The sequence below is a fragment of the Vulpes vulpes genome, chromosome 13, assembly GCF_048418805.1.
Source record: "Vulpes vulpes isolate BD-2025 chromosome 13, VulVul3, whole genome shotgun sequence".
In the NCBI taxonomy this organism is placed as follows: Eukaryota; Metazoa; Chordata; class Mammalia; order Carnivora; family Canidae; genus Vulpes; species Vulpes vulpes.
This window is the reverse complement of record NC_132792.1, coordinates 102,206,594-102,230,553: the sequence shown is the minus strand read 5'-3', so window position 1 is coordinate 102,230,553 and position 23,960 is coordinate 102,206,594. Positions and strand designations below refer to the sequence as shown.

General features: G+C 34.6%; 1 protein-coding gene across 1 annotated transcript in view; it reads right to left on the bottom strand.

Moving 5' to 3' along the window:
* The window catches only part of DSG1 (desmoglein 1), an 80,401-nt gene extending 57,256 nt beyond the window's left edge, over positions 1 to 23,145 (bottom strand). The window contains exon 1 of the mRNA XM_072732124.1: positions 22,940 to 23,145. The gene's annotated coding sequence lies outside the window, so the exon portion shown is untranslated. The remainder of the gene's footprint in view (positions 1 to 22,939) is intronic.
* Between the last annotated feature and the right edge of the window lie 815 nt (positions 23,146 to 23,960).

The window sequence follows — 23,960 nt, the reverse complement described above, 5'->3', positions numbered from 1 at the left end:
CATGGAATGTTTGAGTGAACATGTTCATGAGCATGCAAGAGGCATTCTGTAGTTTCTAACTAGAACATAATTGTTCTAGACAGCTGGCATACAGGATAAATTTTGTAGGGACAAGAGGTTCTCTCATAACAGCTGGGAAACAAGAACCAACAAAACAAATATAACAAAGATTCATGTTGAGGGATGCTCAGGCCATTTACCCTACTAGATAGTTATTTCAAGGTGTTGATTAGCTGAAACGGAGTTTGAATGTTTTCTCGGCCAATTAAAACTTTTAGAGAGAATATCTTTTAGAGAGAATATATAGGATGGCTTAGAAGTGCGGCTTTTATGAAAACAGACAGGGTCCCTATGTAACAGAGCTAGTGACTGAATCTGCACCAAACCCCTTCTATGTTGTCCTGCTCTTATGCCCTGAGAAAAATGAGATGAAAGTGACAACTGTGGATCTTAATCATATGTATAGTGGCCCAGTGTGCTGCCCATATGCATACTTAAGTGAGATTGTATTTCTATAAACTAGTGACCAGAGAAAGATTGCTAGCTAGAAGAATATTGTTCTTCACTTGCTGCCTAAAGTGTTCAGATCTGCAAGAATCAGACTGTTATTGAAAGAGAACAAGCTGCTGGTTACCAGAGGTGAAATCAGGAATAGAGATTAAGGAGGACAGTTGTGATGAGCACCGGGTATTGTCTGGAAGTGCTGAATTGCTATATTGTACACCTGAAACTAATATCACGCTGTATGTTAACTAACTGGAATTAAACTAAAAATTCAAAATAAAAGTCTGTAGATCTGACTGAAACTTTCCTTTTAGCCCAATATCCAGCATGTACTCCTCTGAACTACTTATCCTGTCTCCAAATGCTCCAGAAAACCCTTTCACTCATGTTAATTTGCTCTCATGGTATTATCTTCTTGGGATGTCTTCCCTTAGCCTCTGTCTCCTTTCTTAGCTTGACAAATTCTTTCTTATTCTTTAAAATGCATCTCAAAGACATACAAATGGCCAAAAAAGACATGAAGAAATTCTCAACATCACTCAGCATCAGGGAAATACAAGTCAAAACCACAATGAGATACCACCTCATACCTGTCAGAATGACTAAAATTAACAACTCAGGAAACCACAAATGTTGGTGAGGATGTGGAGAATGGGGAACCCTCTTACACTGTTGGTAGGAATGCAAACTGGTGCAGCCATTCTGGAAGATAGTATGGAGGTTCCTCAAAAAGTTAAAAATAGAGCTACCCTATGACCCAGCAATTGTACTACTGGGATTTAGCCAAAGGATACAAACATAGTGATTGAAGGGGCACATGCACCCCAATGTTTATAGCTGCAATGTCTACAATAGCCAAAGTACGAAAAGAGCCCAGATGCCTATCAACAGATGAATGGTTAAAGACGTGATATATATCTATATCTATCTATCTATCTATCTATCTATCTATCTATCTATCTATCTATATGATGGAATATTTCTCAGCCATCAAAAAGAATGAAATTTTGCCATTTGTGATGATATGCATGGAAGTAGAGGATATTATTCTAAGTGAAATAAGTCAGTCAGAGAAAAACAATTATATGATTTCACTCATAGGTGGAATTTAAGAAACAAAACAGATGAATATAGGGGAAGGGAAGGAAAAATAAGATGAAAACAGAGAGGGAGGCAAACCGAAGGAGACTCTTAACTCTGGGAAACAAACTGAAGGTTGCTGTGGGCAGGGGGACATAAGTGAGGATGGGCATTAAGGAGGGCACTTGATGGAATGGGCACTGGATGTTATATGCAAGTGATGAATCACTAACTTCTACCACTGAAACCAATAATACACAATATATTAATTAAATTGAATTAAATAAATTAATTTAAAATAAAATAAAATGTGTCTCAAATGGCTTCTCTTTGCAGGCTTTCCTAACTTCCTAGGAAGAGCTAATGTTCCAATATTCATATCTATTATAATACCTAACACATTCTGTTACATGATTACCTCTTAACCTGTTTCCAAGTTAAACTGTTAAGTCATAAAGGTAAAGTCTGTGTTCTATTCACATACATTTCCTAAACGCCTAGCAGAGAAAAGGTTAATAGGGCTCATGAATATTCAATGACTGATTGACCAACTGAAATAGGAAATATAACAAATAATTTAAAGCTCTGTATTCTTCAAATCCTGCCTGTTTGTTGTTGTTGTTTTGTTTTCATAACATTTCATTTTAAGACTGAGATGATTTGACAGGAAAATCTGATTAGGCATTTTCATTTCAAATGGTAATTTTTGTTTTTTAAAGAAAAAGATTTCTTCTCTGCTTTGTAATTCTGAACCTTTGAGAAACAGCCTATTGAAAATAGATTCTTGGCCAAATGCTTAAATATTTTTTTTTTTTCTGAAATGGTACATTTATCACTTAAGAGAGTAGGACATGACTCTTCAGTTAACTTTTTACTTTGTCTTATCAAATGCATCTAAAAATGGATTATGAGTGAATGGTTTAGGGAATTAGAATAATGAATAGCTTTTTTTTTTTTTTCTTCTAGACATCCGCTAGTTCTGAGTTGTTGAACATGTTGTTCAGATGGGGCTACTCTTCCTGGTTCAGTGTAGGCCTACATGGAGAGTGTCTGCTCAGACAATAATGCTAAGAGCAAAGACAGCACAGAAAATGAGTGGTGGGAGAAGGTGGGGTGTATGTAGGGAGCAGGAGATAAGAAAGGTAAGAAGCGGAAGGGAAAGGAAAAGAGAAAAGTTGACAGAGTACTTACTGATCAGGTCACTGGATTCCCTGGATCCAAGACAAATCAACCTCTATATTTTTTTAGTATTATATGAGCCAATAAATTTGCCTTAAGTAATTTGAGTTGTATTTGAGCTAATATCATAACCAAAATTTTCCTGCCTATTAGTTTTAAGTGTTCAAGGTTGAGATTAGAGCCATAAATCTTAGTCTGTAGCCTGATAGCCATTATAGGAAGAGATGGAAATTTTCCTCAACACACAGAGCAAGAAAGAAGAACAGTGGTAGTTTGCTCTTATCACTTGTGCCTTTCCCACATAAATTTTCTTTAAAATGTTTCAACTGGCCCATTACTTACTGCCACACATTTATACACACACTGACGTGTATGTGCACAGATAAAAGAAACGGGAGAAATTATGACAAGGGGAAACCAAAGTAAAGAACCTTGTACATTTTTGTTCATTTATTTAGAAGCAGTCAATTTAAAAAATATATTATAAAATTATCAAACGTGAATGAACACAGCATTCCACATGAGGGATATTCTTTGCAACTTAAAGAGTATGTGTTAGGCAGTTAAAGGAAATAGAACCAAAAAAGTATAAGGGAACTTCAATGTCGTTAGATCAGAGTCTTACTCTCTCATCCTCTCTGTGAAGCAGACCCAGACAATTGACAAAAATAGCCCATTTTCTCCCCCCAAATTTGAGATAGTGCCAGACTTACTTTTTCTGAGTGATCCATTATACAATAGAACACTTCAAAAGGAAATTACCTCCAAGAGCTGATGTGTGGCTAGACATCTAGCTTGTTAAAAAAAATAAATAAATGAATTCATTAATGACAAATTAATAATGAGGGATCTTATAGGCAAACCAGCTCATGTGTAAGCCCCTAATCTTTGAAGCTGATGTCATAAAGATCAATACTTTATTTTATCAACTTAGCCTTTGATGAGACTCAAGGAGTGGAACACCAGATTGGAAATGCTTTGTGTAACCATGGTTAGGCATCACCATGTTTGGGAGGATACCATTCTCCCTAGAAACTGAAGTACTTTCTGAACACTTGACATAAGTTGTTTCAGTACTTTACATAACATATCTTAGTTAAACTCCTAATAACAGTTATAGGAAGTTTAATCAAAGAGGTTAAAATTGCAGGGCTTAAGCTCTATAAGAACAACAAACTTGTATTCTTTTTGAACCATTTATACCCAGAATCCAAATGAGAAGTGGCATAAAATGGATACTCAAGATATTTGCTGAATGAATGAAATGAGGCAGATGGTATTCAAATAAAATTCCAAATGACTATAAAGCCCATGTAGATTCCAGGATGACCTATTGAGTCCTAGGCTTGGGTGTGAACAGAACTAACTGACTATGGAGTAAAAGAAGTTGTACTCTAGCTGCTGTCTCTGAAAAGATCTTTTGTAAAATCTTGACAGGGAAGACTACTATGTACCGTAAACCAGGTAAACAGGAATTTATCATCAAATTTCTGTTGCTAAGTCACCAAGATCTATAATATATAAACACCAAAACAAAATAAGAAACAAACCTTGTCATCAACTCTACCCATCTGTCCACCAAATAAAAAAAACATATTTTAAAAAACTTTGATAGATAATGGTATTAATATGACATCAAGGTAAAAGTCATGCTAGATTCAAGACTCTATTTTGTTAGTTCATATTAACTTAAACTTTGGTCACATTCAGTTCCTTAACACCATTGGATTATAGTTACTTTAAATAACAAATAAGATTCTTGTGAATCTTCCTGAGTAGTCCAGCCATTGCTGGCTACAAGAAAAGATCAAAAGAAAGAGTCACTTGTCCTCTTTGAACCATAGATTCTACTAATACGGAATGGTACATGAAGCCAGTAGATAATTACTTCAGGTTTTATAGTATATAAAACCATAGGGTTTCATAGTATAGCGGAAAGAGTCTATAGACAGGTCAGGACAATGTTATACTAGTGAGCAAATAATCTGCCATTCAGATCATATGGTTATCAGAGATTAGGCTTATTAGTCATTGAATGAACCTCAGGTTTATTGTTTCTTCTAGGATAAATTTGTTTCTAATTTTTAGAATAACATCAGAAATCAATTAGTAACTCCATGATAAATATGGAAGAATATTTGGAGAATTTCATTGTGAATATTCTACTCTTAAACTATGTATGGGCTTTATTGCAGTGTTGAGTTCTGTTGAATACATAACATGTACAAATATTCTAAGAATATTGAGAAAAAAGAGATAGAATCATAAAGATTATTTATATGGGAAAGAAGGCTTAATATAATGAAATCTAATTATTCAATCTAGAAAGTTGAAACTTGGGAAGAATAGTTATTTTCATATCTATTCAGTCAGCAAACATTATCTTAAAATGGTTACATTTTTCTATCATACTCAGTTTCTCACAGATTTTAATATTCTCTTTTAAGTTCTTATGCTTTTTACATTTTCCTCCCTCTGCTTGACTACTTTGTATCTTCAAAGAGTCATCTTGGACTGAACTCTGGAATCCTTTCAGATTCTCTAGACAGACAGTAAATACTCTTTCTATAGGCTCCTGAAATGCTCTGGACTTCTGACAGAGCATTTGTCCCTTTTAGGTTTTAGGCATTAATTTTCCCTAAAAAGCAAGACAAGACAAAACAACAGCAAAAAACCAAAACAACAAAATTCTTTAAACTCCTTGAGTTCTCACACAGTGTTCAGAACACAGTATGCAATCATATGTACTGTATAAGTGAGTGAATCAGTGAAATAAATGATTTTTAGCCCTTTTAGAAAAAATGTTATCAAAGAATAAGGAAGATAATATGGAGAAAGTGATGTTGAGAATCCACAGAGTTCAAGGAAATCTCTTTTACATTCTGCCCCAAGAAAACAATCCTGGGAAATCCACTTGAAGATTTCTGGAGGAGCATCTGGGTAGTTTAGTTGGTTGAACCTCTGACTCTTGCTTTAAGCTCCAGTGATGATCTTAGCATCCAGTCCCAAGTCTGGCTCCTCATTGAGCCATGAGTCTGCTTCTCACTCTGACTCTCCTTCTCCTTCTGCCCTCCCCCAGCTCATGCACATTCTCTCTCCTTCTAAAATAAATAAACATCTTTAAAAACATTTCTGGATTAAATATTTTTAGCTTTGATTTTTTAAAATATTTTATTTATTTATTTGAGAGAGAGAGTAGAAGCTAAGGGAGAGGGAGAAGCAGACTCCCCACTGAGCAAGGAGCCCAATGTAGGGCTTGATCCCAGGACCCTGAGATCATGACCTGAGCCAAAAGCAAGTGCTTGACCAACTAAGCCACCTAAGCTTCCCTTAATGAAGATTTAAAAGTACATAAAATTAAACGCTCAAACCACGTCCAAAATATTATCTTCCCAAAGTCTAAACTAAATGCAAAACTCTAAGCTACAAAAGGAGCCAGTCATAGATGAGAGGCTACTTTCTGAGAGAAATGAAATCCAACTCATTCAAGCCTAATGTGCACTTGGATTAACTTGGTATTATGTGTGGTCATCAAGGTCATCTCTTGGAGACATTCAATTCCCATAGATAAAAGCAAATGGAAATGTGCTAAATTACTGTGAGGCAACTCCGCATCCTCCCCAGGGCCGTCACCATCCTCCAGCATTCCCTAGAGCTGCTGCCTCCACCTCATTGTCTGCCCATCACTTTAGCATCTGGCTTCCATCTTCAGACCCAGAGACTGCCTCCCTTCATTGATCTTTTGGGTATGTCTTACAATCAGAAGGAACACATCTGAGATACCTCAATGGCTATTTTCATTCTGACTTGAATTGCAATTGATTGTTTACATATTTCCCCCTAAGTATTCACCTCTCTCTTACACAAGCTCTTAAACATGTGTGTTCAGTGTGCACACAGATACACATACTCAAATGTAAAGCTCCTAGAAGAAAAAGATTGGGCTTACTTGTCTTTCACAGAGTTTTTCATGTTGTAACTTAATATGTTTTCAAAGAAGGAAGAAATTATTATCAGAGAATAAATGCATGGAAAGTGCTTAATTAATACTTGTGGATTGTTTTCCTAAATAAAGGAAAACAGTGTGTAAAAGAAAGAAAGCATGGAAGGAAGAAAAGAAGGAAGGAAGGAAGGAAGGAAGGAAGGAAGGAAGGAAGGAAGGAAGGAAGGAAGAAATAGGTGTTTGGGTACAAAGTTTACTTTATATTAAGAAATGCAGTTAGAAAGCATCATTTATATACCCTTAAAGTGGGGTATTAGAAGATTTATCTGTCTCTCTTTCTAATAAAGAATTTACTGTAAAAAGACATTAAATAAGGGAAGAAAAATGTGGTTAAGGAAAATGGATAGAAGTACTCTGCTTTTTAAAATGTTCCCTGAGATTCATTCATAATAGGGTGTGAATTTTGTGACCTTACATATGCAAGCTTGCACTTACTGTATCTGTGAAAAATAAAACAGAAGCTTACCCAGTTTGATTGAGATCTTGGTGTAGCCTAAAGAAAGTTAAAGAGACCTAGTTTTCTTAGCTGGCAGACATTATAAAATGGGGAAATTCTCAGAAACTGGAGACTAGTTGATAAAAACCACCACATTTTTGTTGCAAGATTATGCAGCTCCACCAAACTCTGAAAGAATACAAATGGCATAGTTACTTGCTATTTATATGTTTCTCTTAAGTCAGAATACCTTAACATGAGAGGAAATAATTTATTTTCTGGGTCAAAACTAAATTTTACGGCTTTGTGGAAGACAGAACTGTTTTAAAATTTCTGTTTGTGTTCCTGTATCCACGCATATTATTTTCTTCAGCTCTTTTCACAAATCCTACATCTGGAATCCTTCTCTCAAAAGCTGTATCACAAAAACCCACCCAGTCTGTCATCATCACCATTTTCAAGAAGTGTTTATCAGCCCTCAAGTGGAGTGCTTTGGCAGCCACTACTCTGGAAGCTACTCCTGAGATGAGAGTATTGTCTGATTCATCACATTGGAGAGAAGGAGGGGTTGTTACTTCTGGAGGTGGGTTTCGAGAAAAACAGGAGGCTCTAATACCTCACCAAGGAGTCCTCATTATTCTATGAAAGCTGCTTCATCACCCTCTAACATACCAACTCAGCTCATAGAGATTTTTCTCTTTTCTGTGGCCACTCAATATATGTTGCTTTCCTAAAGCAAGCAAAGCAATCTTGGGCATAGGAAGCTTGGACCCATCCCCTCTGGAGGGCTTGGATACTTCTCCAGGTCAAACCAAACAAGTACAGATTCTGGACTTTTATTATCAGAAAGGCAAGAAATTATGTAAGTTCTGTGTCATAATGCAGTCAATATTTTTTTAAAAAATATTTTATTTATTCATAAGAAACAGAGAGAGAGAAGCAGAGACAGAGGCAGAGGGAAAAGCAGGCTCCCTGCAGGAAGTCCTATGGGAGACTCAATCCTGGGACCTGGATCACGCCCTGAGCCAAAGGCAGATGCTCAACCGCTGAGCCACCCAGGCTTCCCAGGATTTTTTTTTTTTTTTTTTTTAAGTGGAGCACTAATATTTATCTTCTGGAAAAAAAAAAGGACGCAAAAACACTCCCATTTAGAACAGCAACAAAGATGATGGTATCAAAAGATGTTATTTTGGAGGGTTAGAGGTGAATGACGCAGAACACAGGCTGGGAAACGATTCCAGTTTGCTTTTTAAGAAAACTGTTTCATCCAGGAAAAAAACATGTCCTTTGGGATATTAAAGAACTTGGTAATAAACATTATATATTTCAGAATGTGAGAAAAAAAAAAAGCAACAGCAGGATCTGGTATTCTAGGTGAAGATTACTTTGTCGAATTAATCTACACACAGATCTTCATTTGAAAAAATACACACACACCACGCTAAAACTGCTTATTCAGTGACGCTGCTCACCAAAGGAATTATTCTTTGACTCTGTTTTTAGTTGGGCGTGGAAAGGTAATTTTTTTCCCTTGGCTGGAAGTTTGGAGAGGAGCCAAGGTGAACACCCATGTGAACACAAAACAATTAGGAAAGATTCATTCTGAATCAGTTGGTTCCCATGAACAAGCTGGGATTTATTAATCTGCCCTAATTAAAACTAATTAAAATATAGACTTGGGAGTGGGTACACAAGTTAACAGAGAAAAAGACAATCATGAGATACTGGATATATAAACATTCTGAGATCATAAGGATGAACATTAATATGAAATATAACATTAGTATCATTATTACTTTTCTTAGTAGTCATTATTTTTAAATAATAAGAAAAGTATTAATGTTATGATTTCTGTCTCACAAATTTGGCTTTATAATAGCATAGATACATATAATACTTGAAAATTGGATAATCTCAAAACTTAGAATTCATAATTCTTTCTAAATAAAGAAGTTTGTTTCAGTTTCCTGATTAGACTATGCAAAGTCAAATTATTAACCATGTAAGGTAGTTTTCTTTGAGAAATTAAAAATCAATTTTATTTGAAAATATAACTTTCTTTTCTAACTTTTACAGAGTTAAAGAGTTTTTTTAATGGAAACATTAAAGTATGTAACAACTTTCTTTTATACAATATTTGCTTAAAAGCAGAGGCCAAAATAATTGTTATAGTTGCTTAACAAGTACATGGGACATTTGTTTTCAAAGTTATGAGTAAGAGGTCAAATTCTACCCATTGGGTTTATTGGTACAACTACAAATACCTTTGGAGAAAAAAAAGGCACCACCCAAACATCATTATTTAATTCACAAGTGCAATTAGTTACAAGCATTTTCAGCCATAATTTTGTGAAGTCTTACAGTATTATTCCAGCTAATAACAGCAGAGGTCATTGGTGAAAAGTTGATCTGATTATACTGTAATTCTGAGAGTTACCTTGCTTTGATCGTGAAAATGGGTTGTTTGTGTGCATATAGATAGAAAATAAAACCTCGTGGAATATTATCTTCTTGAGAAGTTTTACCAGCTCAAATTTAGTTTTGGAATTTTGTGTCTTTCCACTTTATACAAAGCAGAGTCATAGTTAGGCTTCCAGAGTGACTTACAGTGCTATAAAAATAATCACTGGCAGACAAAACACGGTGCTTCATATTTAGAGTTGAGCAGAAAGAAAAAGTTACATTTAACAGTTTTGATTGAGACGAGTGAACCCACTGGAAATCATTATTGACTTGAGATAAAGAGGCCTTTGCTCCTGTATTCTGCAAATGATATATCACTAAAGTAATTGGTTTCATTTTTCTCACCTGAAAAATTTGGAGATAGCTACCAATCAACACTCACTTATTTAACAAGAGTACTTTGTTTATAACGGTAATAATTGAGAAGAATTTTGAATTTGGAAGATATGGTACAAAGACAATTTTAAGTTGCCTTGACATTCTGCAATTTAACACATCAGTTTTACCTTAATATTTAGACAGACTCTCTTTAATTCTACAATCTGATTAGGTTTTCTTTTCAATTTTCCAGAAACTATCGAATAAGTAGTATTCCTTTTATTGGAGAGAAAAGCAGTGATATCAAATGCTATTTCTTAATTAAAATGCTCCTTAGTTGAACTTATCAATTTTCATCCATTATCTTTATTTATGTATTTTTACATATCGTAATCATATTGTATAAATCTTTTACGTGATATTTTTAGTAAATATGATATTTATTTATTTATTTTATTTTTAAAGGTATTGTCATAGTTTATCCTTATCAGAATTCTTTAAACTATCTCATTAAACCAAATATATTTCGGGTTTTTGACGTTTTTTTCCCCCTTTAATTTTTTGTTATTACAAGTATCTCATTAACAGCTCCTTGAATTTCTCTTTGCTGTTTCAAATGGCTTCCTTAGGATAATCTGTTCTTAGTTTTCTCTTTCCCCCTGTAATATACCTTATAGAAGCCATTATTAAACTAAAAGTTAATACTTTATTGTTTTTTCCAAGTCTGCCCTTAGTTGATATATTAGCTTTTTGAAGGAAGGGAATATATATTGATAATATCCATGTTTTAGGCTCCTAGCATGGATATCCAATAAAAATCTGCTGAAGGAATAAATTAATAACTTTCCAGAAATGGAGTAACTGTGATACGAATTTCTGTATGATTCTTAAAATACATTGTTCCCCAAAGCATTGCATGATTTATAAAAAGCTACTAACAGTGTTTTCTTGCGCCCATTTCACCATGACATAGCTGTCACCATAACTGAAAATATTTTTGGCATTCCTATGGATGTAACATGTCATCTCAAGCTTGTTACAAGTTATGATTCTTTGTGAGCAAAGATAAATATTTTTCAAATAGTTATGGAGTACTAATTTTAAAATATCTTTACTTAGCCATTATTTGCTTAATTATTCATCTTATTTAACACCCATTCAATATTTATTTTTGAAGCATATGTTACATTTGTTTCTTTTCCTTAAACCTAAAGTAATATTTTAGGTCACTGATTTCTTAATCAGTTTTAGGAAAATAACTTTTCCTAAATAGTGACAATTACGCTACTGAAAGGGATTTAAAATTTGATCTAGTTTATATGCAATTAAGTTTAATGATCCTTTAACAAAGCTACTCCCAGAATTTTGAAACAAGTTGCTTCAATTAAAGATCTGACCTTAAAGTAGAAAATAAATTATAAGGAATGATACATATTTTTTAAAGATTTTATTTATTTATTGAGAGAGAGAGAGAAAGACAGCAAGTGTGAGTGGGGAGAGGGGTAAAGAGAGCAAGAGAGAATCTATAGCAGACTCCACACTGAGGATGAGCATTGATGTGGGGCTCTATCCCACCAGCTGAGATCAAGACCTGAACCAAAACCAAGAGTTCAATGCTTAATCTACTAAGCTACCTAGATGCCCCTGGAATGATAAATTTTAAATCTTAGGCTGAGTTGCTCTACTTTGGTTACACTGACCCCAAATACTGCTTTCCTGAATATGCTCTTCACCCCTTTATTTATTCATTCACTGGCCACTGACCACTTAAATGGGTCTATGGGATGTATCCAGGACCCAGCATGCCCTAAATTTCAGCACTCATTCAATATCAGCTAACTTACAGACCTTTATCTAGTCTCTTAGGTTTACAGTAACAAAACACATTGCCTTCCCCCAAGGAATTTAGAGTCTGTGTTGTTCTCACTGCATAAAGTCCTATTTTTTCTCATTTTTTCCCCTTAAAAGTACTACCTAATCTTAAAAACCCAGCTCATTTGATGCCATTTTCATGAAATTCCCTACTTTTCAGAATTGATCTCTCCCACTTGTACCTCTCCTGTAACTTTTGTTAGCCCTATTTTTAAGCACATATCCTATTCTGTCTTTTGTTACAGTTATAAGATGGTATAAGGATTAAAAAGCGTACTCTGGAAGCAGATTTCCTGGGTTTGACTCCATTTCTATGTCACTGCTACTCAGAAAGTTTCTTCACATTGCTGGCTACATGTTCCTCATCTACAACAGTAAGAGAATCTACTCCAATGTTTGCTGTAAGGATTAAATGACAATATGTGGGAAATGCATACACTCAAAGGATGTTAGCTATTACTATCTTCACTATCTTTCTCTTTAACTAGTGAATTGCTGAAAAAAGGACTCTATTTTATTAATTTTGCATCATTGATAATTATCACGGTAAATATCAGGTAGTAATAATGAATAGTATTTTAATTAGAACAAGTTTCTTAACGAGTCCTTTTTCAGCTTTGGAAATCATCAAAGCATCCTGGATAAATCTCTAAAAGAACAGAGAATTAGACTGATTAAAAGTAAAACAATTAGGTAGAAAAATAAAATCACTTGAAAAAAATATGTCCTTGAAAGTGCAGTTTTATTCAGTGTGATTGAAGAATTGACCCCTCAATTATTTCTCAGAGACTTCGTTGATTGGTAAAGTTGGTTTGTTGGGTAGATTCCTTTAAAAATCTATTTATTTTTAATTACCAAGAAGATGCTATATACCAAGGTGGGATATGGGACCCAAATACATCATTTATAGCTAGAATTAGTGAGAACTGTGTCCAAGACTCCTCAACAAGCATTAGAGTACAGCTCTAAACCCCATGGTCATCCATCAGAAAGGATAAAATAAAAAGACAGGAAATAATGAGAGTTGTCAAAAATGTAGAGCAATTGGAACTCTCACACATTACAGTTGGAAAATAAATTGGTAGAAACACTTTGGAAAATTGTTGGGTGCTATCTACTAAAACAAATGAACATGTACCTACCCTATAGTTTATGAATTCCAGCTCTTTGATATATATCTGTCATAAATCAATGAATATATGCACTGAAAGAAATATGGGAATGTTTGTGGAGGAACTACTATGCATAATATCCCCAAAATAGAAATGGCTCAAATGTCCATCAATAACAGAATGGATAATATATTACAGTGTATTCATATAGTGAAATACTATACAGCAAAGAGAATAACTAATCAATAATACCCCCAAACACATGAATGAATCATAGAAACATAATATTGGGTGGAAGGAGCCAGATACAGAAAAGAACATACAGCATTATTTCATTTATTTAAAGTAAATAGACAAAAGCTTAAAAACAAAAAGGAGACAAAACTATGCTGTTAGAATTCAAGCTAGTAGTCAGGTTTTGTTTTTTTTTTTTAAGATTTTTATTTATTCATGAGGGGCACAGAGAGAGAGAGGAGGAGACATAGGCAGGAGGAGAAGTTCCCTGCAAGGAGCCTGATGCGGAACTCGGTTCTGGATGGCGGATCATGCCCTGAGCCAAAGGCAGGTGCTCAACCACTGAGCTCTCCAGGTGTCCCTAGTAGTCACAGTTGAAGTCAGTGATGGAGGGCCCTGATGTTCTAGATCATGATCAGAGAGCTAGTTACACAAGATATAGATACCTGATAAAAATTCATTAAGCCATATGCCTGTGATAGGTGTACTTTTCATAGGCATCATAGCTACACCATATTTATATTATATGTTCATTTAAAAAGTAATTAAACTTTCCCTATGAGTCTGAACAGAGATTCTTACAGTTTTGCTTTTATAAAGAACTATTTAAATCCCTTTAGAACTGCCTAAAGGAAGCAGGTGAGCAAAATACACTGTGAAGTCCTTCTCCTACACTCAAGTTTCTGTTTTTGTGTTGTCCAAAGGCATCTATACTTACTCTTCTCTGTCTAGAAAGATCATTTTAAGGCTCTTTTCATAAGATTTGAAGGAAAAGAAAAACAAAACAAAAAAAACAAAACCAGCCCTATCTCTGGTCTTCTGACTCAGCCACAGGAAAACCTGGCAATAAGCTCCAATGTTTACCCACCCTATCTAAAAACCTGGAGGCCTTTATGTGAATGGAATTCCTTTGACGCCACAGCTATACCTGAAGAGGTCAAGCATCATGGGCTGCACAAGTAATAATTAACATCAACTATTATTCACCAATTGTAGAAACTAAGAGTTTACATTACATTCTTGTGTCCTCCTTTCCTTGTACTGGAAGTCCATAGAGGAGAGTCAGTTTCTAATGGGAAATTTGATAGTGGGTGGAGACTCTGGGCACTGCGTCTTTGGTGTGACTAGCCATGTTGTGCCAGGGGCAAAGGAGGAGGGAGGCGCACTGAGGGTGACTATGCCCTGTCTCTCTTTCCCTGTTCACTTTGGCAAAGAATTGCATATATAACTTTATTTTGCAGGAGGGATCAGGAAGCAAATATGTCTCAAATGCAGAGCACCTAAAATTTCTAGGTAGCTAGTATGGAATAATAACACACATTCTTTCCTGCTAACTTTGTTTTTTTATTGTGTGACTTCAGTTGAACACCAGAAATGAGCTTGATGCTGTCCACAATTCACTTATTGTCACATTCCATGAGATTAGGGAGAGTTTAAAATACAATTAGTGTCATCTCTGCTTTTAGTGATCATTAAATTGCGTATCTGTTGCCCTTTTATGCTTGGTGTGAAATCAGCTTGTAGATTAGAATCAGTGTTTTTCACTCTACTTGGTTTATGGCAAAACTGACTCCTTGCTCGACAGTTACTGAATTTCTTTTGTCCTCAAATGTCCAAATGTGGATTCATTTGGCAGATGATGTGACCAGACCTTTTTTTTTTTTTTTAAATTGGTGGCAAAATCTTACTGCTTCTTCCTCCATGTTACTTTCCAAATTGATTTTCCCCTTAAGACTTTGATCACTAAGATTTTTTTTTTTTTTTGGCCTCTACACATTTCTCTTTCTTCTTGTCATTCCCAAACATTATAATCCCAATTATTATATTATTTTATTATTTTTTCTTGCCTATGCCCTCTGTTTTCCAAGGCAGTTGTTAATTGCTTATATGAACATTTCCATTGTTTCTTATATTTCAACTTCTGTTTCTATCTTATTTCTTTCAAGTTCCCCATGCTACAATCACACTTTTTTCTTTTTTATACTTCTTTCTATTATATCACTCATCCTTAAGTGATCCAGTTTCAGTTAAAATAGCTTTCCCATTCTTTTTCATAAATTTTCTCTTTTCAAGCCCTATTTAGCAAAGTGTAAAATAAAGGAGCCCAGATATACAGTATACAGACATACTTCTTCATCTATATCTGTAATGTGCTTGCTGGGTGTAATAGCTAGTCTGCAATACTAGCTGAAGAATTTAGACCAAATCTTCTAGGAATTTTTAACTTGCTGGTCCCAAATATACAAAAAAACCCAAGCTGTATGGGATGAATATGTTGGAAATTTTTGGTTTTCAATTTATCAGTAGATTACATAGACCTTTCCTTGTCCCTGTGTTCTATTTTGCCCATACTCAATAACATCTAGATAAATCATCACTCCAGCCATTGCCCATCACCACCCAGGGTCTTGCTGTTGTTGCTTCTGTGACTTCAAGTCCAGTCCTGGTACTTTTCCTCAGCCTTTGGAAAACACCCCAGGAAAATCCCTAACATACAGTAGGCTCAAATACTCAGAGACTGAAAAGGGAAGGAACAAAGGTGAAGAAAGAAAAAATAAATAAGTGGAAGAAAGAAAAATGATAAGCAGAAGAGTAAAGGAAAGAAACAGAATGAAGGAAGATATAAAAATGCAATAGAGATGGGGAGACTCTGGTTGGGGAAAGTCTAGAGAAAGAAAGTTGCAGACATTGGATGGGACTTCCAGGGGCTTTCGCTTTGCTAAATCACATGGTTGTATATGGATTAGTTGGCTTGCACATTACCATCTGCAAAGAAACACCAGGACTTTGTGCCTTTGACACAAAAGGCGTCATTGGTTTTATAAAATAATATTTGATTACATGGCAATCTAATTTAGTAAACATAATAAGCTGATATTGAATTTTAGATAGGAGATTACTGACAAACACTTTAGAATTTAGACATGTAGGGGATCCCTGGGAGGCTCAGTGGTTTTAGCCCCTGCGTTCACCTGGGGCGTGATCCTAGAGTCCCGGTATCCAGTCCCGTGTAGGGCTCCCTGCGTGGGGCCTGCTTCTCCCTCTGCCCCTCTCTGCCATTCTCTCTCTCTCTCTCTCTCTCTCTCTCTTTGTGTGTGTCTCATGAATAAATAAAATCTTAAAAAAAAAAGAATTTATCCACGTGTTTAGATATGGAATAACGAACAAGTGACTGGAAATCAACCAATAAATGTTGAAGGATGGAGAAACACATCTCATTTTAAAAGAAAAATACCTACACCTAGAGGGGCTCTGTTGATGAATGAGATGGTATAAGATTAATGACTGTTATTACTGAGAATATGTTTGTTCCCTCTTCAGGAATTGTAGGAGTGTGGAAGAATTTAGGTACACCTGACTGGGGATAAATGGAAAGATCTGGAGATTATGTGATTCTTATTAATGAACTCTATGTTTCAGTTATTCCTACAGACTAACATTTCCCTTGAGGGGACTTTGATCTTTGATGGAGTATTTGATCAGCGATGGCATGATTGGCATGATAATGAACTCTTTCTTCCTATAAGAGTCCCTACTCACAAAGTATAGGTCAGGAAACTTGCCTTTTAAAAATAATAATAACAGCCATAACCATCTGTATATAGAGAGAGCATTATAGCTTCAAAAGTATGTCAACGAATAGTATTTTATTGGCAGGTAAAAAACCTTTATGGGTTCTTATTTCAAAATAAATTGAATAGAATAAGTACTTTAAAATTCAATGTTTAAATTAGAATTTCCCTCTTGATTTATGGGTCCAATGTATGTTTCAAGAATCAGTCTTAATATTCATCATGATTATTTTGCTCCAATTTCAAGAAATGTGAAGAAAGAATTGGCATTAAAAATAATTTAAAACTTTCTGATAAGAAAATGACTCAAAGTTGGAAATCAGAATTTTGAAATGTATCTCTGTCACTTCATCACTTTGCTGATATGTATTAGTAATAAACTCAATATAATGAATCAGGAAACAGAAATCTTCATGGATATAAAAAGTCTTCACGAAGATTTTTATATTGAGATAAAATATATTTGAAAGCACAGGCTATACTTTAAGTAGGAATCCTTCAGAGATCAAGTCATAATGATGATGATGATGATAACTATGTTGTTTTCATAATTAATAATGGTTTATAATTTTACTAGCCATTTTAACTAGCAAATGTAATTATTCACAAATAAGTACAACCGGCTGCAAAGATTGAGGACAGATTTGCTTAGCATGCTGCCACCTTCAGGAAATTTTAACTTATGATAATTTGTATCTGCTGTATTGGAGAATTCATTTCTGTTTAGGGGCATTAAAATTCCCTGTACTCAAATTATTATTTTCTCTTGCCTGATAACAGTTGGTGCTGTTGATATTTGTAAAGTTCTGTTTTGGAAAGCATTTAAAATGGGTATGTTGTTCCATTCAGAAAAAAAAATATTTTTATTAATAAAGATATGTGAATTTTATGTACTTTAAAATATTATCCCTGACTTAACAAAATACATACATCACTATGACTGATTGGATAAATAACTAAATATCATTCCTACTTAAAAGGGATTAAGTGATAAAGCAATTTACTTAGTTTCTTAGGCCTTTTAATTGTGTGACTTTTAATGTAACTATGCTTCATTGATTCTATAAAATATGCTGAAGAAAAGTATGCTTTTATTTAAAAAATCATCTTTTACTCAATATTGGGTTGAAATATTACTAATTATTTTGAAGTTCACCTCAGGTCATATTTCACTAGAAATGTGAATCTACCTAAAGCTAAGGATTTATAGAACTCTGCAATTAAACTCCTCAAATTTCCTCAATTGTCATCATGTCCTCAAGACTAAAATCACAGATGAATAATAATTAAAAGACGTTTCTTTAAACATCTTTCTGTGTGTAGAAAGAATTAAATATTTATGTATTTCTACAGAAATAACATTCTTCCAAAACATATATGCCTATGTTAAGAGGTATTAATGTATTAGATTTTTTTTAAACAAGAAGAACAAATGTTTACTGCACTCACTGAAATTATGCAATAGTTACAAAGAGTTAATCATTGTTTTCCACTCTACTGCTAAACACCTCTCTTTAAAGTATTTTTCTGGACAATGGTACCTTTAGAAACAGAATATACACAGCTACTCACATGTGCATTCATGCACACACACACTATGTACACATGCACATATACATTGTTTGAGAGAATTTAATCTGTACATCACATTGCTCTTACATAGTTTGAGTACTTATTTCATTGCTATTAAGACACTTAAGAAATTTTCTTATATATAACAATTTTTCTCTGCACTTAAGGGATGATCAAAAAGAAAGTAGAAAATATTGGCTTATATGTAGGAAGAAGCACGGGGGTGTCGGTGTGTCAGGGCATGAGCCTGAGTTCTTGGTTTGAATCTTGTTTTTTTTTTTTTTACTTATTGTGTAACATTGGGGATGTTACCTAAACTCTGTAAGCCTTGATTTCTCATCTATAAAATGGGGACAATATACCTACTTCAGTTTTTGTGGAGTTTAATGAGATAAGGAATGTGAAGTCTTTAGCATAGTGTCTAGAATATGGAAATCTCAAACATATCTACAATCATCTTCTACATTCATTCAATTAGGTGTAGATGAGCAAATTGTCTGGTAACCTTGTTTGGTGCATAGTTCACAATCAGCCTTTCGACTTTACTTAATTGATTACATCTGTTTAAAGCTTGTCTTTGTTTTATTTGGCCAGTTATTGTCTGTAAGTGTTACTGCTTTCTAAAGATGTAGAACATTTGCATATATGCATGCACACACGCATGCTGAGTATGCAGAGGTAGTTCAGTTTTTAAGATAATTTAAATGTTTTCATTTATTTTTTTTAAATTTTCCTTAAAGCTTTTTATTTATTTATGCAATTTCTACAACCAACTTGCGGCTTCAACTCATGACCCAAATATCAAAAGTCATGCTTTTCTGACAGAGCTAGTCAGGTGCCCTTAAATGTTTTTATTTAATTCTTTATTCATAAATAATCTTTCCTTATATATATATAACCACAGAATAGAAACACAAAGTCCCATTTACAATTGCTCACACTTTATAAAATACTTTGCAAGAAAATTTTTTAAAAGTTTATATTCACAGGGGCACCCAGGTAGCTCAGTCATTTAAATGTCTGACTTTATTTTTTAATGTGTATTTTTTTATTGAAGATCGGTTTGCCAACATATAGTATAACACCCAGTGCTCATCCTGTCAAGTGCCCCTCTCAGTGCCTGTTACCCAGTCACCCCATCCCCTCTGCCCACCTCCCCTTCCACTACCCCTTGATCGTTTCCCAGAGTTAGGAGTCTCTCATGTTCTGTCTCCCTCTCTGATTTTTCCCACTCATTTTCTCTCCTTTCCCCTTTAATCCCTTTCACTATTTTTTATATTCCCCGAATGAATGAAACCATATGTTTGTCCTTCTCCGATTGACTCTTTTTTTTTTTTTTTTTTTCCGATTGACTCTTGATTTCAACTCAGGTCATGAGATCAAGCCCCGTGTAGGCCTCTGTGATGAGAGTGAAGTCTGCTAGGGATTTTCTCTCCTCTCTCTGCCCCTCCCCCCACTCGCAGTCTAACTTACTAAATAAATAAAATCTTCCCAAAAAATTATATTCACAGAGAAATAAGGATTTATATAAGTGAGAAATTTCTCAAGAGGAGGACAAATGATAAATATCAGAGTTAACAGTTTTCTCCTATGTATTACCTAGTAGTTTCTTTTTTAAAAACGTTTTGATTGGTTGATAGGTTTTAGGGATATTTTAGGTCTCATTAATTATGTCCATTTTGGAGTGAGGTATCTCTGGACCTATATTTGCTCAAGGATACTTCTATTCTAGAAATAATTTCTTAATTAATCAACTATAAAGTTATTCAAAAGGCATTTAAGATACAATGATTTTTAGGGGGCCCCTGGCTGGCTCAGTAAGCATGTGACACTGGATCTTGGAGTCATGAGTTCTAACCCCATATGGGGAAGAGAGATTACTTTTAAAAATAAAATAAAATGAAATGCTGGGGATTTTGTTGTTGTTGTTGTTTGTTTGTTTTTTTAAGATACAATGATTTTTACAAAGTGGCCTGGAATCCCTTGAACTTGCTAAGCCTCATAGTAGTTATAGGCATTTTTACCTGATGCCTCAAGATTTTTACACACAGAATTATACCATCTTTAAAGAAAAGCCATTTTTATTTCGCTTTTGTCAAGTGTCAGGTCTTTCTTATGTTTCTCTCAGAAATGTTATATTGATCAAGCCAGACATCAAAGAGTATGGACTTTATAATTTTATTTGTATGGAGTTCATGTACAGAGTATGCAAAACTAATATATGGTGATAGAAATCAGGAAAGTTGACTCTGGGGTAAAAGAGGGCTATTGCTTGGAAAGGGGCATGGAGAAATTTTCTAGTGGGATAGATATGTTCTATACCTTGACACAGATACTGGTTACAGGGGTATATACATATGTCAAAAATTCATTGGGCTATACAACTAAGATTTGTACATTGTTTTTTTTTAATTTTTATTTATTTATGATAGTCACAGAGAGAGACAGAGACACAGACAGAGGGAGAAGCAGGCACCATGCACCAGGAGCCCGACGTGGGATTCGATCCCGGGTCTCCAGGATCGCGCCCTGGGCCAAAGGCAGGCGCCAAACCGCTGCGCCACCCAGGGATCCCCTGTACATTGTTTTCAATGTAAATTCTGCCTCAAAACAAAAATATTTATTTTTATTTTATATTACTTATTTTTATTTTATTTTACTTATTTTTATTTTATTTTATCTTATTTTATTTTGGTGTGGGGAAATAATGGAGTTAATGTCTAAAGATGATATCAGAAGCCTCCACATAGTTCCATTTTGGCTCAGGATTCTATCCTTGATGGACCAGGAATACCAGCCCAAAATCTAAACCACAAAACTCCACGTAGGCTGCTATGGTTAAAGGGTTTTTTTTTTTTTTTTTTTATTATTATTATTTTTAAAAAGGTTATACTAAGATTCTAAATAATTAAAAACCCAGTAAATAGCTGAAGAGGGAAAATGATCACCTCCATTGGAATAACTAGGAATGAACTCTTAATCTGAAATCTCGCCCAAAGATTCAACTAATATTTTTAAATTCTAGGATTCATTATATATGGATATAAATTGACATATATATGATCACATCTCTTTTGGTAATTTGAGTTAATAGGAGATTACTTACTTTCAAACTGGAAGGTAGTTTTGCAGGTAGTTGCTGTATCCATTTGTAAGTAGCTCAAATAGGCTGGCGATTGTAATTATGTGTGTTTATAAACATAAAACATCTATACACAGCTAAATAAAATGTGTTTTCAGCACAGCTCAATGTACAAATTCTTTTCTCAGAGAAGGAAAGCATTTTAAATAAGTAAAATGAGTCTGAGTTACTTTAGTTGAACATTAAGTTGAGTGCAGGGGACTAGCCTCTGATAAGAAAAGAATGTGGATCTGGCTTTCAGAGTGAGAAATGTTAAGGAGGTGCAGTTTGCTTTGTAAATAGCAACTGTGATGAGACACAGAAAAACAGAGATGTGCTAACACACAATGCCAGACACCATTTGCTTTAAACAATCTTCTATTTCTATTTAATTTATATATAAATTTCCAAAAGTGCTAGCTTTAAAAATAATTAGACAAATATATTCAATCTTTTAAAGTGTGTAAAAAGGTTTTAATTTTTTGTAAAAACAATCGTTAGATACATAGATATAAACCCCGGTTAAGAAGAAAATCACACTCTTCTGTCCTTATTCCAATAGATACACTATGCCAGGAGGGAGTGTGACCTCTCATCCTCCTGGGTTTGGGCATGTACAGCCATCTCTTCTCTTAGTCACTCAGAATTGTCACAGGACATTTATACTGAAACTTGAGACTTGAGTCTCTAAAATCCTAGGAAATCTATAGCTCCCTTGGAAATTCCCCCTTCTTATCTGGGAAATCTCCTAAAGGTTATAGGATACTTTAGGCACTACTCAGCCTCTGCAGAATCCATTTAAAGGCCTACGGGGTGGGAGTCCAGCTGAGCACAAATCTTTAGAGTCTTTGGAATGTGGAGAAGATGCAGTCATGCTGTGACTTGTCAAGAATTTGGGGGTTTTCTGGGTTCAGAAAATATGCTCAAGACCTGTCACAGTGCCAAAGTGTATATTGGAGGGAATATTTGGAGATTATTTTGTTCTAAAAACTGCCCTGGAATTTTAGGAGTATAGTTCAGGAGATCCAGGGAACCTGTTTCTGCTACTGAATAACCAGGCCAGGGCAAAGATTTACATCCAGGTGTCTCGACTCCTGGTCCCTATTCATCGAAAAAATATCAGCAATGTGCTTTAAAATGTAAAATAAAATGACAAAGCATATATGAGACAAGTTAGCGATCTCATGCCCAATGCTAGCTACCTCATCCCTGGTTCCTATCTACCAGGGCAACTCACTTTCAATTCTGTTTCTTCTGAGATGTCTTCCAAATTTTATAAAGTACTCTTCAGTTTAAACATTGAAGCATAATCTATTAAGTTTCTTTTGTGGAAGATGAGACTATCTTTTCTTTCTCTTTAAAACATCAAATGGAAAAACCCTGTCTCGCACATTTTCACACATTTCTCTCTCAACTCCTCCTCCCAATTCAGCTCTCACACAATTTTTGATAGGATGAAAATTCAGCGCTTACCTTGTCCTGACGATGGATGTATCATTCACAGCTGAACTGCATAGTACTCTCTGATCATATTTCTTTTTTTCATTTTCAAATTACATTTGAAATGACATTTTCAAAGTTCATGTATACTTCAAATTACATGAAAACATAATTTTCCATTTCCCTTGGAGATAGTCGACAATTATTTTGTTGCTTAGGTTTCTATGCACCTTTCATGTAGTCATTCCAAACACTTTCACTGAACTTTGAAAATTTCGATAATCATTCACTCAGATTTTTAACGTGCTCATTTGTTAGTTTGTTTGACTTTGTCTTTTAGCTTCCCTCCTGGAGTGTTCTCTTCTTAGCTCTGATTTGATCTGCCTGTCTCCTTGTTAGATTAGTTTTAGGACTTCCCTCTCCTCTCATTCTTAGAAATTTCTGCTCCTTTTCTCTGTTTTTGGATTTTTTTTTCATGTTCCATGATTTCTGCTTTCCTGATTTATTCCCTTGCTTTCAGAGAGCAACTTCTGAGAAAGGGTGCATTGGAAGTAACTATTCTGAGACTTGATATATGTGAAAATACCTCTATTTAACTCTCACACTTAATTGATTATATGACTAGGTATAGAATTCTAAGTTAGAAATTAATTTCCCTTAGAATTTTAAATATATTGCTCCATCATCTTCTGGCTTCCAAGATCACTGTGATTTGTGTTTTGTTATTTGGTGGGATTTTGGCAAGGAGAATTATTATTTTCAACCTCTGATATTTAACTCTCTTATGCCACATTGATTTCTTGTTTCCTCAAATATTTTCTCTGTTCAAGCACACCTGATTGTTTTTCAGAAAGGGCAGGAGATAGAGCATTGATTCATGCTTTCAGTGTCATATGACATGAATAATAATTTATTTTTAAGTAAAAACAAGCTTTGATAAAAAGGAGTCATAGTACAGTTGGAAAAGAAAGTGAATAGGCCAAAAGAGTTCCAGAAAATATCAGAGAACTCTGAGGTTACTAAAGACTTTATAGCCTTTCTAATCAAATAGCTA